Source organism: Schistocerca serialis, chromosome 4, assembly GCF_023864345.2.
Source record: "Schistocerca serialis cubense isolate TAMUIC-IGC-003099 chromosome 4, iqSchSeri2.2, whole genome shotgun sequence".
Lineage (NCBI taxonomy): Eukaryota > Metazoa > Arthropoda > Insecta > Orthoptera > Acrididae > Schistocerca > Schistocerca serialis.
This window is the reverse complement of record NC_064641.1, coordinates 465622662-465643187: the sequence shown is the minus strand read 5'-3', so window position 1 is coordinate 465643187 and position 20526 is coordinate 465622662.

Below are 20526 nucleotides of genomic sequence, written 5' to 3'. Positions count from 1 at the left end.
TGGCTGTGATGTGATATTATTAGAATTTGCTTGGATATTAAGTGTGGTTTTAAAATTTTTCATTACTATGTTTAGGAACTGTATCAATTTAGGATCTACTTTGTATATTTCCAATATTTGTAGTAACCATGAGTGGGGTACACTATCAAAAGCTTTCTGGTAATCAATGTATGCATAGCGTAGCGACCTTTGTTTAGTTTTAGCTTGATATGTCACCTCTGCATCTATTATCAGTTGCTCTTTACATCCTCGTGCTCCTTTGCAGCAACCTTTTTGTTCTTCATTTATAATTTTGTTCTGTGTTATATGTGTCATTAATTTCTGTGTAATGACTGATGTTAATATTTTGTATATTGTTGGTAGGCATGTTATGGGGTGATATTTTGCTGGGTTTGCTGTGTCTGCTTGATCTTTAGGTTTCAATGTCTGCTTGTGTCTGTATGTGTGGATGGATATGTGCATGTGTGCGAGTGTATACCTGTCCTTTTTCCCCCTAAGGTAAGTCTTTCCGCTCCTGGGATTGGAATGACTTCTTACCCTCTCCCTTAAAACCCACTTCCTTTCGTCTTCCCCTCTCCTGCCCTCTTTCCTGATGAGGCAACAGTTTGTTGCGAAAGCTTGAATTTTGTGTGTATGTTTGTGTTTGTTTGTGTGTCTATCGACCTGCCAGCGCTTTCGTTCGGTAAGTCACCTCATCTTTGTTTTTATATATAATTTTTCCCACGTGGAATGTTTTCCTCTATTATATTGTTAAATAATTTAGTTAGATGTGAATGTGTTGAAGTGAACTTTAGCCAGAAATTTGATATTTTATCTTTTCCAGGGGCTTTCCAATTGTGTGTAGAATTAATTGCTCGGGTGACTTCATGTTGCAAAATTATCACTTCAGACATTTGTGGTATCATCTTGTATGTGTCTGTTTCTGCTTGTATCCACCACGCATATCTGTTATGTTGTACCGGGTTTGACCATATGTTGCTCCAGGAGTGTTCCATGTCTCTTATGTTTGGTGGATTGTCTATTTTAATGTGTGTGTTATCTATTGTCTGGTAAAATTTCTTTTGGTTTGCGTTGAATGTTTGGTTTTGTTTCCTTCTATTTTCACTTTTTTTGTATCTTCTAAGTCATTTGGCCAATGCTTGTAATTTCTGCTTCTTTTCATCTAATTGCTCTATCGCTTCTTGTTGTGAGATATTACCTAACCTTTTTTGTTTATTGTCTGATATTTCATTTCTTATTAACTTTGTTAGCTGTCCAATGTCTTTTCTCAGTTTTTCTATTCTGATCTGTAGCCTGGGTCACCATGCTGGTTTTGTGGGTTTCTTCTGTGTGTTGGTTGGTTCTGATCTCTGCCTAGTGTGTATATTTAGTGTAGTGAGTGCTCCTATATAAACCAGTAGTTGTAACTCTTCCATAGTTGTATTTTCATTTATTTTGTTGTGTATGATTGTGTTGACAGTACTTATTGTTGTTTCGACTTGTGGGTTATTTGGTGGTCTATGCAAGAATTGTCTAATGTCTGTATTTATGTCTTTGTATTCTATATATGTCAGCTGAAATTTTTCTTCTATATCTAACATATGTGTCACTTCGTGTTCTATTTGTGCTTGTTCTGGTGGCTGTCATAAGATTTTGTTTTCCTCTGATTGTTTAATTGATGCGTGTTGTTCTTTGTTTGTTTGCTCTGGGATGTTTGAGTCCATTACTGTATTTTCTTCTTCTTCTGATTACGCTATATTTTGTGCCAGTATCTGTTGTACTTGTTGTTTGATGTTTTCTAATTCTGACTGGGGTATCCTGTTATTTTTGATTATTACACGGATCTGATCAGCTAGTCGTTGTTCTGTTAAAAATTTTAATTCTGGGTATCTGGTTATAAATGTTGTGTATACTTGTGATCTGTATCCAGTTGTGTTGGTTCCTAAGTTTGTTGCTTGGTAATGACAGAACATGAGGTGTTGGTTAACTTCATCTGACCATCTCATCCACTGTCTTTGTTTTCCTTCTAGGGTGGTTGCAGGAAGCATATCCTGCAAAACACCTCTATTTGGATTTAAATCATTTTCCATGTGGCTAGCAGTGTCGTTACCTCTGTGGACAGGCATAGGGTTCAAGGGCCATCCCTGACCACGACAGCGCTTGTCCGAGGCTTCATTAGTTCTGTCCTGAACCAACTAGTCACACTAGCCCTATTAGTGGTTCGTTCTTTTTGTTGCCTTTTACGACTGGCAGAACATACCGGAGGCCTATTCTTTTCCTGGGCCTCCATGGGGTTTATTATTACTATTATTATTATTATTATTACACTCTTGGAAAATGAAAAATGAACACCACAAATTTGTTGCCCCAGAAAGGGAAAATTTTATTGCACATTCTTGAGGACGTATACAACGCACGATCACACAGTCAGAGCCATACGCTTGTGAGTACAGTCAGCAGAGCGTGCACAATTGCAGTGCTAGTACTGTGCATACCCTCCTTTTGCAGCAATGCAGACTGCAATGGAGACGATCATAGAAGTGCTGAATGTAGTCTTGCAGAATGGCCTGCCATGCAATTCCTGCCTGGTGCCTCAGATAGGCCAGAGTTCATGCCGGACATGCAGACCATGCAAGATGAGGTTTCATCCAGTCCCAAACATGCTCAATGGGGGACAGATCCAAAGATCATGCTGGCCAGGGTAGTTGACATACCTCTTCAAGAGCATGTTGGGTGGCATGGGATACATGTGGACTGTCCTGTTGGAAAAGCACATCACCTTGCCGGTCCATGAATGGTAACATGATGGGCTGGATGATGGTTTGAACATACCTTGTATCATTCAGTGTTCCTCTGATGATCACCACAGGAATACGACCAGTGTAGGATATTGTTTCCCACACCGTGATGTCAGCTGTTGGCCTTTTGTTCCTCTGTCATATACACTCCTGCTTTTGGCGTTCTTCTGCATGATGCCACAAAAGCGTATGTCTATTATTGGCACCAAGGCAGGAGGGACTCTCACGACAGAAGACGACACATTTCCATTTATCCTTCCATTAACATGTATCGCTACACCACTGGAGGCTGGGCTGAATGACGTTGCAGTGTGAGCAGAAGACACCCTAATGGTATGCAGGATTGTAGCTCTGCTTCATATGGTTGCAAATGGTATTCACTGATACCCCTGGAGCAAGTGTGTCCATAAGTCACTGTGAAGTGATGGTGCATTCCAGTATGGCAATTCGTAGGACAAGACGGTCTTAGTATGCATCTGTGTGTTGCCTCTGCCTGGACCCAGGTCGGTGGGCATGTGCACTTTCTGCTGACCACTGGCAACAGTGTCGAATCACTGTGGAGCACTCACACCCCATGTGTTGTGCAATTCTGTGGCATGTCCACCCTTCCTCCACCAGGCCCACTATAATCCCTTGCTCAAACTCTGTAAGTTGCACAAACGGTTCATGTACATGCTGTCACGGCATCCTAACAATGTTGCAGACACAGACAGAGCTCCATATGCTGTGGCAAACTGGCTGCCACTGGCTCTGGCAGTGACCAACCACAGTGCAACCAGCAGCATTCCATGGCCACTAATGCAGTTCCTGGTGTGTCCGCAGTGCTGAGCATTTGATCATCGCATGCACTGCCCTCTCATATTGCCCATTGCAAGTATGGTGGGTCTTATTCACTTGCATCGATGTTCATTTTTCATTTTCCAGGAGTGTATTATTATTATTATTATTATTATTATTATTATTTTTAATGTGACATTTACCCCTGTGTCAATAATATGCTGTTCAAATTTGAAACTAATGGTTCAAATGGCTCTGAGCACTATGGGACTTAACTTCTAAGGTCATCAGTCCCCTAGAACTTAGAACTACTTAGACCTAACTAACCTAAGGACATCACACACATCCATGCCCATGGCAAGATTCGAACCTGCAACCGTAGTGGTCGCACAGTCCCAGGCTGTAGCACCTAGAACCGCTCGGCCACCCCAGCTGGCCAAATTTGAAACTATTTTGTGCAGTTCTCTTTCTACAGTGTTTTGAAACTGGAACCTTAGTTATGGACTCTTTGTACAATAGAATCACAGAAATTCTAGAAAAAATTGCAATTGTTGACCAAACACCAATATGGACTTAGAGCAAACAAACCTGTTAATGATCCACTCTTCAGTTTCACTGACCGAATTCTTCAAGTCTTTAATCAAAAGATATTTTCTTCTGAACTTTTCTTTTAAATTAGTAAAGATTAATTATTCACTGTTGCTTCAGGAGCTGGAACCATATAGAATCAGAGGTAGAACAACCAAAATAAAGTGGTAGAAATCACAAGCCCTTAAGCTACAAAAAAATTTTCTGAGAAATCCCTGATATACTGTGGATTCCCAGACGGTTTATTACTGGACCCTCACCCCATCCTAGCATTTATCTGTGATCTTCCTCTAAATCTCCCTAATACTTCTCCTGTGTCAATTTCAGATGACACAGACTTGCTCTTCCACTTGGTCTCAGCTCTGCAATTGAAGCTCAAAATTAATCACATGACAAGAAGACTCCTCTCATAGCTCCACTACAACAGCGTGACCAGGTGTCCTGTATTTCGCAGGATCATCCCTTATTTACCTTAAATGTCGTGTTGTCCTGTCAAAATATATATGGGACATATACTGTCCTGCATCTCGTTAACTGTCTCCTATATTTTGAAATTTTGTGTTTTTAAGTAATGTGTAGCATAACAAAATGAAGAGCAAATGTGGTCATTCCCAAAGTATAATGAAAACACAATCTGATTAAACCAAAGTGAATGAGGTTTATCATTTTCAGCTTCATTACATATTGAGATAACTGCTGCAAGAATTCACAGCTCATTACTGCACTAATGTTACTGCAGAAAGAATGTTTTCGATCACAAATGATTTACGAATTCAGGAAAAGAAGAGGTTTAGCACTGAAGTTGCGAAGATAATAATATTAACCAAGATTAATTTTCAGTATATGTCAAGTGTTGATTTTTATAAAATTCTATTTGAAAATATCAAACTGTGAATGACATACATTCTTCTGCAAAATGTAACAAAGATTTTTCAGAAAATACTCATGGAAAAAGTTCCAGGCCAATTGGAAGTGAAAAATAAGTAACCTATTTAAGTAATAAACAATTTCTGCCCTAGTCAAAACATCATTATACTAAAGTGATGTATTGTGTTTGCATCTGACAACTACAAAACAAAATATTTATTCGATAAGTAATGCAAAGTATTTTGATAGTTTTTTAATCCAGATATTAAGAAAATTACATGATGATCTATTTGGTTCTAGTATAAACCCAATATTTTAACACAAATCTACTATACAGATATAGTATTAACAAAAGTTTCCACAAAATGGTGAGTCTTTACATCTACTAATTTTTGTCCTATCTTTTGATACTGGAAATCTGGTCACCCTACACTACAATAAATTACTGCTAAACACAAACAAGACAGCTCGTTTGCTCCTCTACCCATCATGAAAGAGACCTGCCTATATGAAACCCTTGGAGATTGTTGGCAAAGAAACTGAACTAGTAACAGAAAAAAAATTGAGAGTCTGGATTGACAGTTTAGAAGATAACAGGTGACAGAGAGGCTTAATGTGACAGCTTTAACAGTGTGATCATTTGTCAGTAAAAATAGGTGGCAAGAGTGAATGGAGCAGCTGTTGCTGGAATTTCCACTGAGAGAAGACAGGGGAAACAGAGGAACTGACTGGCTACACCAAACAAAAATGATGAGATTCTGACTGAATTTGAAGCTAAAAAACTCAGAAAAAGGCAAAACATTAAAACTGCAAGATACAGTCCCTAGAAAAATCACCATTTTTGCACCATTTTATAGAGTAATCTATTACAAATTGTTTATAAAAATCATCTAACAAGTATAATGATACATCTTGACACATTTCCTCTACACACAATATAGCAGCTGCTTGCACATGAAATCCTCTAACAAATACAGGGTGTTTCAAAAATGACCGGTATATTTGAAACGGCAATAAAAACAAAACGAGCAGCGATAGAAATACACCGTTTGTTGCAATATGCTTGGGACAACAGTACATTTTCAGGCGGACAAACTTTCGAAATTACAGTAGTTACAATTTTCAACAACAGATGGCGCTGCAAGTGATGTGAAAGATATAGAAGACAACGCAGTCTGTGGGTGCGCCATTCTGTACGTCGTCTTTCTGCTGTAAGCGTGTGCTGTTCACAACGTGCAAGTGTGCTGTAGACAACATGGTTTATTCCTTAGAACAGAGGATTTTTCTGGTGTTGGAATTCCACCGCCTAGAACACAGTGTTGTTGCAACAAGACAAAGTTTTCAACAGAGGTTTAATGTAACCAAAGGACCGAAAAGCGATACAATAAAGGATCTGTTTGAAAAATTTCAACGGACTGGGAACGTGACGGATGAACATGCTGGAAAGGTAGGGCGACCGCATACGGCAACCAAAGAGGGCAACGCGCAGCTAGTGCAGCAGGTGATCCAACAGCGGCCTCGGGTTTCTGTTCGCCGTGTTGCAGCTGCGCTCCAAATGATGCCAACGTCCACGTATCGTCTCATGCGCCAGAGTTTACACCTCTATCCATACAAAATTCAAATGCGGCAACCCCACAGCACCGCTACCATTGCTGCACGAGAGACATTCGCTAATGATATAGTGCACAGGATTGATGATGGCGATATGCATGTGGGCAGCATTTGGTTTACTGACGAAGCTTATTTTTACCTGGACGGCTTTGTCAATAAACAGAACTGGCGCATATGGGGAACCAAAAAGCCCCATGTTGCAGTCCCATCGTCCCTGCATCCTCAAAAAGTACTGGTCTGGGCCGCCATTTCTTCCAAAGGAATCATTGGCCCATTTTTCAGATCCAAAACGATTACTGCATCATGCTATCTGGACATTCTTCGTGAATTTGTGACGGTACAAACTGCCTTAGACGACACTGCGAACACCTTGTGGCTTATGCAAGATGATGCCCGGCCACATCGCACGGCCGACGTCTTTAATTTCCTGAATGAATATTTCGATGATCGTGTGATTGCTTTGGGCTATCCGAAACATACAGGAGGCGGCGTTGATTGGCCTCCCTATTCGCCAGACATGAACCCCTGTGACTTCTTTCTGTGGGGACACTTGAAAGACCAGGTGTACCGCCAGAATCCAGAAACAATTGAACAGCTGAAGCAGTACATCTCATCTGCATGTGAAGCCATTCCGCCAGACACGTTGTCAAAGGTTTCGGGTAATTTCATTCAGAGACTACGCCATATTATTGCTACGCATGGTGGATATGTGGAAAATATCGTACTATAGAGTTTCCCAGACCGCAGCGCCATCTGTTGTTGAAAATTGTAACTACTGTAATTTCGAAAGTTTGTCTGCCTGAAAATGTACTGTTGTCCCAAGCATATTGCAACAAACGGTGTATTTCTATTGCTGCTCGTTTAGTTTTTATTGCCGTTTCAAATATACCGGTCATTTTTGAAACACCCTGTAAATGTTTAGCATGAGTGGAACTAAAACCACCAATTGCTAGCCATATTTGGTGCTAACAAGCCTCATTCAGTGTCTTCTTCATTACTGATACAACTTTCATACTAGGGGTTAGCAAGGAATCAGATATTTATTATATGTCAGTGATTGAGAAGTTGCAGTTTTCACTATAATAGCTTTGCAGCATATGGCTTTGATTTCAGTCACAACTAGCTCAAAATTAGAAACTGGAAAAAGCATTTCAGCATTATAATATTCAATGTCATGTGACATCTGTTAACTTACATTTGTACTTCATTTTAAGGAGTTTATGTCTTAAGATATGGCTGGCCAGAGTGGCCATGTGGTTCTGGGCGCTACAGTCTGGAACCGAGCAACCGCTATGGTTGCAGGTGCGAATCATGCCTCGGGCATGGATGTGTGTGATGTCCTTAGGTTAGTTAGGTTTAATTAGTTCTAAGTTCTAGGTGACTGATGACCTCAGACGTTAAGTCACATAGCGCTCAGAGCCATTTGAACCATCTTAAGGTATGAAAGTATAACCTACCCATGATTGAAGAAATGAACCAAGAAGCTAATTTGTTCTGAGAAAGGCTTACACTTGGTGTTATATCTGGAAGGAGCACATATATGAGTGTGAAGTGTGATATTGGACACACTTCACCACCAGAAATTGTTTAGTGTTGCATCAAGTCTGAGTTAGGAGGAGATGTGATGATTCATTTGAGAGTTGGTGAAGCCAATGAATGTAACTGTCAAATAAAGGCTGTAGTCACAGATTGACCTATAAAGTAGCCCAGTGCTTATGTTCGCACCATATGTAAACAGCTGTCACCATAAAAACTGAAACTGATAGGTAAATTCAGAGAACGATTGAGGAACTCCAACACATAGTGATAGCAAACAACAGACGACACAGTGATATGGAGTACACACCACACTTCGTCTTGTAGAAACTGAGTACATATAAGGACACATGACATAATACACTCAAGTCACAGAGCAACCTGCCTTGCTACCATACACCATCAGAGGTAAGACTGTGAGTCTATTTCTCTGCCAGCAATGCAAACTTTCCCACAGAGCCCCCCTCCTTGCCCCCCACCCCCTGATTGTGCAGAACACCAGGGTGGGGGTGGGGGAGAGGGATGGAGGGGCAGAAATGCTGGCGACGTTGGTTTGGTGCAGGGTGTAGAGATGATAGTAATCGAAATGGGCAGATACAATGATGACATGGCCCATATGGGTGAACATGGGTATGAGCACATCGGGTGGGTCTGTGAGAATCTTGCTGTCAAAGGGGCAGGCGAGTAGTGAAGATGACCAGGTGTCCGTCATCGGTGAAATGTGCATGCAGGGTCAATGATGGGTTGGGTTGGGTTGGGTTGTTTGGGGAAAGAGACCAAACAGCGAGGTCATCGGTCTCATCGGATTAGGGAAGGATGGAGAAGGAAGTCGGTCATGCCCTTTGAAAGAAACCATCCCGGCATTTGCCTGGAGCGATTTAGGGAAATTGTGGAAAACCTAAATCAGGATGGCCAGACATGGGATTGAACCATCGTCCTCCCGGATGCGAGTCCAGTGTGCTAACCACTGCGCCACCTCGCTCGGTCAATGATAGGTCAATGTTATTAAGTAAGGTAAGGACTTCCAGCAAATGGTGTACCCGGGGACACAGGTGAGACCATGTAGTCATCGTGGGCTCCTGCAACTACCAGCTCCTTGTCTGTAACCGTGAGGCTAAGATCATCCAGCTGAAAGTAGCAGATATCAAGTAGTTTCTGGAAAGGAGGGGATGCTGTAGCAGGGGGAGGAGGGTCAGGAGTAGGTGGGGGTGGGGAAGTCACCATGATGGTGGATTCCTAATCAGGGGGCTTGTCAATGAGATATCAGACAGGTTTCAATCAGTTGATGAAGAACATGACTGGCTTGCTGTTAAGCAGAATGTCTTAGGTATTGGGATTGCATTGGACAACTCTATACAGGCCTGAGAATGGGGGCTGTAGTGTGGCATGGGCAGTATTGTCTTGCAGCATGACATGGTTATATGTGGCCAGGTGTTTGGAGATGTTGACAATGTTATGCCAGAGGTTAGCAAAGGGGGTGGGGAGGAATGGTGTCAAACCATACAATATATAGGCTACTGAGGCACTGAGGTCTTCTTTATGCAACACGTGGATGTCCAGAAGCAACCACGGGAGTATGTCGGCCCAGTTACCCCAGTGGAACATAGGAACAGCGTTAGGTTGTGATACTACCTCTTGACAAGTCCATCAGCTTGAGGGTGGTAGGTGTCAGTTCTGTTATGGGTAATGCCACATAGTTTACAGAGTTCAGCAAAGTGCAAGGACTCAAATTGTCTGGCTCAGTCTGTGGTTAAATGGGCAGGGCAGCCAAAACACCCAAACCAGGTAGACATGGGGGCTCTGGCAATTGTTTCAGAAGTGGATGGGGTACCCTTTACCAAGTGTGTTACCCGGTCAGTAATGGAGGGGAGGTAATGGTAGTTGCCAGATGGGGAAGGGGGCCATCCAGGTCCACATGAAGGTGTTGGTACGGTCCATTCAGTAAGTATCTGGAAGGTGCCTAGTGGGGGCTGAGTCTGCTGGGTGGTTTTACACTAGTGGCATGGTACACAGTCCCTCATCCACAACTTGTACTTAACATGGGACCATACAGACCACTCAGTTCTACAGTGAGTAGTAGATCTGACATTGTGGTGGCTGAGGTTGTGAAATAGTTCAAAAATAATTCTGCAGAACTCTTGTGGGATGAGTGGGTATGTGTATCCCTGGGACATGTCACAGAGGGCAGGGTGGGTTGAACCAGCGATAAACTTTGGCTCAATGATGAGGGTGGAAGAGGCATTGTTCAAGAGGCCCTGTAGCTGAGGGGCATCCTGCTGAGCCTGTGCAAGCTTGTCAAAGTCAATCATGGCTGAGATGGTGCTGATGCATGACAAGTAGTCAGCAACTACATTGTCTGTGCCTTTCACATAATGGACATCTGTAGTGAACTGTGAGGTGTACTGAAGGTGATGGTAATGCCAGAGGCACTTATCCTTGGAAGGGCTACAGATAGTGTTGGCTAGGGGTTGGTGGTCCTTGTAAATGACAAGGAGTCATCCTTCAATATCTTCTCTGAAATACTGCATGATGGACAGGGGATCGTCTGGAATTATGTGAGCTAAGGTGGCTGCCAAAACCATATCATCCTCGATTATATGGAATGCTCACTGCATGCCCGTGGTCTACGTGAGCTTCCTGTGACCAGCTGTATTTTTGCCTTTAAGGGCCTGTGTTAAGCTTTCCTGCAGGGCAACAGTGTAGGACAGTAATGGCAATAGAATTTGATGATCCCAAGAAAATGGCAGAACTTGTGGTAGTCGGATGGTGACAGTAGGTTATGAATCAGCTTGGTGCACCCAAGAGTTGCACAGATGCCATAAGCGATAATGGTGTGGGCCACGAAGGTAACTTGCATGTGATAGAGTTTGTCAGTGTTGATCACTACACCATTGGCTTCAAAAGTGCCAAGAACTTGTTCGAAGTGACCATGTCTGGCAAAAAAATGAGGACATCATCCAGATACACATAACAAAAAGAAAATATGAAAAGCAAGCTGTCTGTGAATCATTGTCAGGTTTGTACAGCCCTTTTTTTTTAATTCCATGTGGCATAAAAAGGAACTCAAACAACCAATTACACCTAGCACTTTAGTTACGGCAAGATGGTGGGTGAAGTCTTGGATATTAGAGACTGGCTAATTGTCCATTATTGTGTGAGCATTCGAGGAACAATATTACCTGCAAAGTCTGGCTGAGCCTTGCTTCTTGTAGATGAGGCAGATGATTTGGCTCATATGCTATCTGATGGCAAGTAATGCAAGCATGTAACAACTCGTCCACCACTGCCTTCAGCATGTGAAGATGGTCAGGCGATAGACGTCTGGAATGCTGATGAACTGGCGGATCAGGTGTAATATTAGTGCAGTGCACTGTGCCATTGTTGATGAGATAAAAAGGTCATGTGGAGTGGTGGGTTACCTGAGCAAGGCAGTAGTCTGCACATGTGTGGCACAGTCAGCAAGCTGTAGAGGTTTGGATGCAGCACCGCATGCAGGGGCTATCTTGACCCTGGAGGTGTCTGCATCAGATGGTAGCTGCAGACTGCAGCTGAGCTACCTAGACAAGGCCACTGCATGCACATGTGCACTGTGGTTGACGAGCTGTAGAGGTTTGGTCATGGTGCAGCAAGCAGCACTAGGTGCAGCCACTGGCTTGGCATGGGTAGCAACATGTCTGCGCAGGCACGGTGGCACAATGGGTAAAGACATTCTGCCCAGGTGCAGAGCAGGAGGCAGAATACTGTGCAGATGCGAACACAGCACAGCAGGCATTGTCTGGCATGGGCACAGGGGTAGGGAAGCGAATGTCAGTTACATGAGTGTAGTGCAAATGACAGCAGGTGGCGAAGGAGCAGACATGGAATGAGCAGCAGGTGATGAATTGGCCTAGGTAGATGGTGATGTGGGGTGGCATCAGGCAACTTGAGGTGTCAGGTGACAGGTGCAGGTCCACAAGCGTATGTGACAGATGAGGAATGAAGGCACTCAATGTTGGAGCAACTACAAGTTCTGCCTGTGCCGTTTGGATGTGACTGCTTAGGGATGCATTGTCCTGTCAGAGGCAAGTGAGTGTAAGCAGTCAGTGCAGTCAACACACTGTTGTATGTACCATTGCATGGATGTGGCTGAGAGTGAAGGAGTGTCAGCATGGGCACTTTGGGATGGTGAGGTCATTTGGTCACATGTACTGTCAGCAGTATGAAGCTGGAAAAACTGAATATGTTTTGGAAATAGGTAGGCACAAGTGCATGGAATTCTTGCTGTAGATTTGTTTAAGCACAAAAATAACAATGCAACATGTGCAAAAATTGTATCAACTTCAAGTAAGTTCATAAATGACCTCATAGTAGCTATGGACTTTATAAAAGTCAGTTTTCAGAGATCTGTCTGAGACACAACTTTTACATAGGTGCCTCCATTGTTGAATGTGGCATCAAAATAAAAGTGCAAATAATGAAATCTAAGGGACAAGCCAAACAAATCATGAAAGATCTAAAAATGAATTGTGGGGAGGAAACATCTAGTGATTCTGAAAACCCAGCTTATGGAACAGAATTACATTAAATATATAACAAACACAGTAATGTCCACTTTCATTGTATTTGTTTTTTTCAGTTATAAGCAACTTTTCTCAGTGAATGTGGAAGCTAAAGATTCAATTTTTATGGATATGGTATTTTACACAATGTCAAAATGTAATTTACATCAGAATTATTTATATATAATTATTGAAAACTGTACAGCAAAATAAAAGAAATAGTGTAAATTTCTTTACATTAAGAATATAATTCAAAGCTACTAAATATTGTGACACAAAGTATATAATATACCATTAAAATGAAACTAAAAATAAAGCTTGCAGAGTATGTATGCAGACTTATGTGTAGAGTTATATTATTAACAACAAATACTGAAGAGGTAACTGATGCTAACTACAATAATACCATCTATGGCTTGTAAAAGTAAGTTACTGATGTGTTCAAGTACAAATTGTGTTCCACTTCACAGCAGCATTGAGAAGAACATCGACTGATGTATGTGGAGCCCCAGGACAGTAATGAATGGCATTAGGTTACAATCATGATAAATTGAACTCTTCATTATTAAAATTAACCTCTTTTAAGAACAAACAAAAGAAAAACACACCCGTCAACTTGAATAAGGAATAAAGTTCTTCCTGTGAATTCTTGATAACCATTTGTTTCTCACTGTTTCATTCTTCAAACTTTAAATACAATAATTTTTTGGCCTACATTGTAATTTTTTCTATAATTCAGCATAGAACAATGAAACAGCACTCTGGTGGTGAAAAGACCAAAGGTTGACTGAACACACACAAATCATCCAATCTAGTGCACTCAAAGTAAAGAAAAACAATCCAAATTCAGTCATATAGTAGTTACTCATCAATGAGCTCAGTTACAATAAATGGCATGGAATGAGAATGTTCCTCTGTTGACTATGTATGATGACATATTGTGACATCATGTACTATGTGTACAGTGTTCAGGAGGTGCTGTCCATCTCAACATTGCTGCATGTACTTGCTAACTGCAGATGTCATGTCACATGGGAAATTAAAAGATAAGCACAGCAGCAGTCACATTTCCACATTTGTTTCAAATCACCAGCCATGGCTCATAAGGAAGTAATGCTTATTAGTGACTATGGGTCAATAGGAAGTGTTTTACGTAACTTAATTTTCAGAAAAAGGTAGGAATGAAAAGCAGTTGATGACAGAAAAAAGAAATCTTAATACTTCTATAGACACTCAGCGAGAAACTAGTTGGGAAAATAAAATATGGTTTTGACAATAAATTTGAAGAGAGAAAATCTGAAACTGTAAAAAGTAGTGAAATACCTGGGGTTAAATTGAATATTGCCTAGGAAGTGTGACAAACATTACTGAAGACTGATGAAGTAGCAAATTAGAGTAATTCTTGCAAGAAATTTGTGGAAAGTGATCCTGGGAATGATAAATGAATTTCTAAAGAGGTTAAAATCAGTTTTGAGGAATCATAATCATAAATTGATTGAATAACAGTTGTAGTCTGTGATGAATCAGATCATTTTATACCATCCTCTATAGATACGAAGAAAAATTTTATGGAGTACATTCCATTCTCACTGGAGGCTTAAGAACTTTTTGTGAAATATTTCTTCTCCATATCCGGAGTGCATGGATGGAGAAATATAATATTATTAATTTGTCATGGAGTCTTTTTAAAGACAATATTGCAGTGCATGCAAGTCCAAAGGAACAGGCACTGTGGCAACTACAGCTATTATGAAATACATGAAATTTATCCACAGTTGCAAATATAGATAACCTTCAGCTGTATAATGGAATGATGACACTGAAAAAATTCTGGTTCAAGACCCAGTCTGGCACATATTCTCAGTGTTGTTGTTCCATTATATAGCTGAAGGTTGTCCATATTCACAACTGCAAACACATTTCATGTCTTTTTAAGGCATTCTAAAAGAAGAAAGTGATCTGGAAATCTTGTTAACCACTTGTGACTTAATTTCAGACATAAATCCCTCAACTCAGTGACTTCATTATGGAGAATATATGAACAGAGTAACCTGAAATTAGATAAATGCCTACCCTTTTCTAAATGAGTATTCAGTTACGTAATGTGTTTTGACGGTACGCATAGTCAGAATGCAGCAAGTAAGAACACAAAGCTAATTACTTGCATAGAGAGGGGAAAATAAAAAATAAAAAGATAAAGAAAATCAAACTCAGTTTAAAAATGTTGAGTTAAGTAACAGTTAGTTGATAGCTAGAATTAGAAGATTTCAATAATTTTCCAAAACAATTATCTCAGGAAAATAGCTATATATGCTACTAATAAACCTTCAAAGAAACCTTGGATTATCTGTCTTATGATGGAGTGAGTTTCGTTCTGCACTCAGGTGTTGGCATGTGGTTCTACAGTCATGCAGTTACCTATCAGCTTCTAAGAAACTTGCTGCTTTTTGAAATAATGATGGGAGAATGACAGTTATTAAGTAAAGCAAAAATAAATCATTAAATGAACTCTATAAATAATGCACAACATTTCTTCATTGAATCATTTAGTAAGTGCAAGCACATTATGGAAATGCTCAACAAACTCCAGTTGTAGATATTACAAGGGAGGCATTGTGTATAGTGTTGAGATTCTCATGGCATACATTCTAAGAAGAGTCGAGAAACGTATTTCCTTCCACAAGCAAAATAACTATAATGAGAAAATCAGAGAAATTGGGGCTCATATGGAGGTTTACTGGCAGTCATTCTTTGCATACATCATTTGTAATGGAACAGTGAAGGAGGAAATTGGTAGTGGTACCAGGAGTATCCTCCAGCACTGTGGTGTAACATGGGATTCTACAGAATAATGTGTTCTACTCTTATCATCTTAGGCCGATGAAAGATGTTTGAGAAACTGAGAACATAGTTTAGATAATTTTTAAGTGTGGAACATTCAACTCTGCTCACTATGGTTTAGCAAATGTGCAGATGGGTGCAAAACCTGCCAGCTCCAGACATTGCGAAGCCGCAACAGCAATTTCGCATCTCCACCTGCAGAAGAGGCTTGCTTATGCTTTGGCTATGCCTTGGAAGGCTCACAAAAGAAGGGGCACTGGCAAGAATGTAAACAACTGAACAGTTGAAGATCAGACTTGTGAACTGTCATTCTGACATGGCTATCAAATGTAAAAAGCATCAGGGGTACATGTAATGATACATCATAAGCTACAACTTATGATGAACAGTCTGCATCATTTGCCACTGTAAAAATAAAGGTATCGTGGAACCATTGCTGTTATAATACAAAGCGTTATTGAAAACTGGTTTATGTCATTTAATAGATTTGACAGATTGACACTCTCTTCCATCATCTGTCCTCAACGCAGAAGTGAGGGAGTCACATGTTATAGTATTGTGGTATATGCTGGACCATGAAAATAATCAACTGCAAGATCAGTGTTTAGTGGTTTTGCCTGCTTTATTTATCTTTGTTTGTTGTCCTTGGCTGAAAAAATAGGGTGTGGATTTGCAGTACTGTCTGCTGTAAATGATGTAGCCAACAGATGCACAGTTGCATTTCACAGTCTTTTACTTTCACAATCCCCCAATAATACACAGTTATATATGGCCAGTGCACTATTGTTATAACTTCCCATAAGCCTCATTAATAGTTTTCAGGTGAACATCCACATACTACTACAATAGTTTACTGTTGAACATCTACGAGCAGTAAAAACATAACCACATAATTCACAATTCTTTCAGAATAATCAGGTATGTATGGAACAGACACTGTCATTGCTTTAACACATGGCCAAATGGTGTAGCACTTATTTCACTGTTAAGTTGATGAATTGTCATTCTAACCAACACAGGTTCCTCATCTAAAACTCGGCCATGGACTGACTGTCTCGTCACCAAAAATCGGGTCCTTATATATCCTCACAATAATAGGTGCTGAAACCACACAGTGTTCGAAGTTAAATTTACAGAAATTACAATGAAAACTTAACTCATTAAATTAACTGAATACATCGAAGAATTGGTTCTTTTCAACAGTTTCTTCTACTACAAGGGTTAGGTTGAATTATTTGTTTAAATGATAAAATTAACATAGACAGTGATACAAACAATGCTTTTAATGAAACTGAAAATTACTTTGGAATTAATTATGGGCTGGCTTTTCTAACATGTTTTCAAATACAGCCAAATAGATACTTTAAGGTTACTGGCATTTTGTATTCCAAATGTTTACAACTATTACAGAATTTATATTTGTTTATAAGTCAACAATAGAATTTAAGTTAAAAAACAATTATTGATTTCACCCTACAACAAAAGATACTAACTAGGAATAGTTGAAATAAATTAGAAAATCAATTAAATACATAAGACTAAGCACAAAATTAGATCTGGTGTTATATTCTTTAAAATTGAGGGCCAACCTTTCTCTTTCATGAAAATGCTGATTATATTCACATATATTAATGCTAATTGGTTAAAAGTGCAAAAACAAATTTAAGGAGACAGATGGCAAAACAAGAGGGGAAGTAAAATTATCCCAGCTTGCTTCGTCACAAGTGACTGGAAATTATTTCATAGGTTAAGCTGACACACACACACACACACACACACACACACACACACACACACACACACACCACCACCACCACCACCACCATGACAGATTGTATACACTAACCACAAGGTTACACTTCATTTTGGCACCCTAGTGCAAACTGAAAATTAGTGACACCAAAAGGAGAGAACATTCTTGATTTTTCAAGGACTTTTAGAGAATAATAGAAGAAGATATTATGATGCTCAGACCAATGCAAGTCAATAACTGATAGTTAAGATATGATCTGCATATTGTGATTATGGTTGTGCATCAACTGTGAGATATTTCAGGACAAATTAAAATTTGTGCCAGATTAGGACACAAACCCATATTTCCTTTGGAAATGCATTCATGTCCAAAAGAACATTGCTTTGTACTCTTCAGTACAATGCAGACACTGCACTATAATACATAATAACCAAGTAAATGTAAGTGGATACACACAGTAGTGTTGCCTAAATTGATTTCATTAATCAAGAAGAAATAAGTTAATTTTTTGTTCACAGTGAAGAGTGTTAGTAATATATATAGTTGAGACAAGAAGAATAGTTGACCATGGTCAACAGTGATAGATATTTGTGTGCTTAAGCAACCTTTGGTGCCTATGTGAATAACAATCTCATAGGTGAAACGGAAGACTTCTGTGTTGTGATTTCGAGAGTACAGTTGCATCAGAGATCTCCAAAGTTATCCCTGCAGCAGCCACTCAGTAAGACAACAGCACAGATCTGCTTCTCAGCAACAGCCAGTCAGTTGGCTGTGTGACGAGTATGTGGCAGCTCATCACTACTTCACCTGGCCTATATGGAATGCATCAGCAGTGCAATGCAGCTTGATGTGTACCCAATAAGGTGAGCTGTAAACAGCCCTATCATTTTTTTAGTAATTCAGTCTGTGAAATGTTGTAGAAATACATTTCACTGGTTTTTTGCATTGGTATCAAAACAGAGTGGCAATATTACAGTGCTATTAAGTGAATATATTGTTGTATACACTGTATGCCTGTTACCACATGCAAAATGGAAGAATTAACAGCCCTTGGATAGGCTTGATCAGAGAAATTAAAAGAAATTAGATAAGTGTTTGATAATGTAAGAGTCTTTGGAGATGAGTTATCTAATAGTCTTAAAGCCACCACAGAAGCATTGTCAAATAGTATTAAACCTGAGGGGAAGCATTTTTTAATTTGTCTAATAGTATTACAGATTTAAGAGCACAGTGGGAGGACCATGCTGTCATTTGACTGTGTCTGATAACTATTTTGGTAAGCAGGATGATAGTTTTTCCAGAGAAAGCAATAATGAGGATTTTTTGTATGGTATGTAAAAAGGAGGTGTGGCACCCTGTAACAAGAGCAAGTGTACAAGGTATACATGTTAAGTGTTTACTGGACAGTGGTAGTTATTTGAATGGCAATTTACAGGCATTTTTTTGAATCTAATAAGAACACAGGAGGTATAATAGTCATGCATGTTTTTGGAATAAAAATTATCAGTGCTACTGATAAGCTACCAAAGAGTGTGAAATGGGAAGTATTATTATTCATAGAATTTGGAAGGCCTGCTGTTTTAGTGCAATTTCTTGGTGATTCAAAATCTCAGCATTGATGTTATATTTGGGACCAATTTCTTGTGTGTTAATAATCATTTTGCTAGTGGTAAGTTTAGTTTTAAGTGCAACAGAAGTAGGTATGAAGTATCATTTTTGGAAGGTATAGACAAGTGTGTGCAGACTGAATTAGATTTGCCATTAACAGTTTTGACCCATGGGCAGGCTATTGAGGAAGAAAAGGAGGAGAGAGTAAGGTTGGAAATAATAAAGACAGTTGACGATATTGAAGGTATTACAAATAATCAAAGAGAGGAGTTAAAAGGTATTCTCCTGAGCAACTGAAAGGCATTTTCAGACAGGCCAGGTTTGGTAAAAGATTTTGAGTGGAAATTAAAGTTTAAGGACCATGAACCATTTTTCAAGAAGACTTATATTATTCCACTTTCAAAAAAGGAGGCGGTGAGAAAATAAATTCAAAAGATGGTCTCATGGGAGATAACTGAAAGGTCAACCAGCTGGTATAATAACCCACTTGTGGTTGTAAAGAAGAAGAACAGTGGTGTCAGGTTGGTTCTGGATGCCAGGAAGTTAAATGAAATTGTAGTAAGGGAGAGTGACAGACCACCTAACATAGATGAAATTTTGCAAAAGTTCCATGGATGTAAATTTCTGACTTCTTTTGATGTGACTTGTGGCTATTGGAATACGAGTTTGGCCAAGGAATCTAGACCATATACAGCATTTTTACATGAAGGTAAGTGTTACCAGTGCTGTGTGGTGCCATTTGGTCTGACCTTGTGTGTGTGTGTGTGTGTGTGTGTGTGTGTGTGTGTGTTTATCAGAGCTATTGACAAGGTGCTAGGTGAGATATTAACCAATGAAATAATGGTCTATGTAGATGATATCCTAGTAGTGAGTCCAGAATGGTTCAAGCACTGTAAGATTCTGAATGAAGTACTGAGAACTATGTACACAGGAGGTATGAAACTGAAATTAAGTAAATCTTAATTTGTGAAGAAGGAAGTTTCATTTTTGGGTCACAGTATTAACAAGGAAGGTACACAGCCTGATGCAGAAAGGCTTGCTGCTATGCAGATTTCCCACCTCCAAAGAACAAGAGGGATCTTACAGCTATGTTTGACTTGTTTGGCTCCTACCAAAAGTTCGTATCAGATCACTCATTTAACCATCCCTGCCTTGATAATTTTGTTGAAAAATAATGTGGTGTAGAACTGGACAGAGGAGTGTGAAGAGGCATTTCACTGTTTGGAAAAAGAATTAGTAAATAGTAAGATGTTAGGAAATCCAAATTTTTCACTGCCTTTCTGTATGAGTACCGATGCAAGTTTTTGTGGTTTGGGGATAGAATTTTCCAATTAGTACCTAATGAGATGAGGCTGAACACAAAACTATTGCTTTTGCTAGTAGAACATTACAGCCACATGAAAAGAATTTTTACATTTCAGTATTAGAGGTTTTGGCAATTATTTTTGGATTCCAAAATTAGAGTACTATTTGCTTGGACTTACAGCCATAGTGTATAAGGATCGTAAGGCTTTGAATTACCTTCAGAAGTGCAGGCTGAAACACAACAGGTTAACTATGTCAGCTTTGTATTTGCAACAATTTGATTTGGAGGTAAGGTATATAAAATGAAAAGACAGTATTGCAGCTG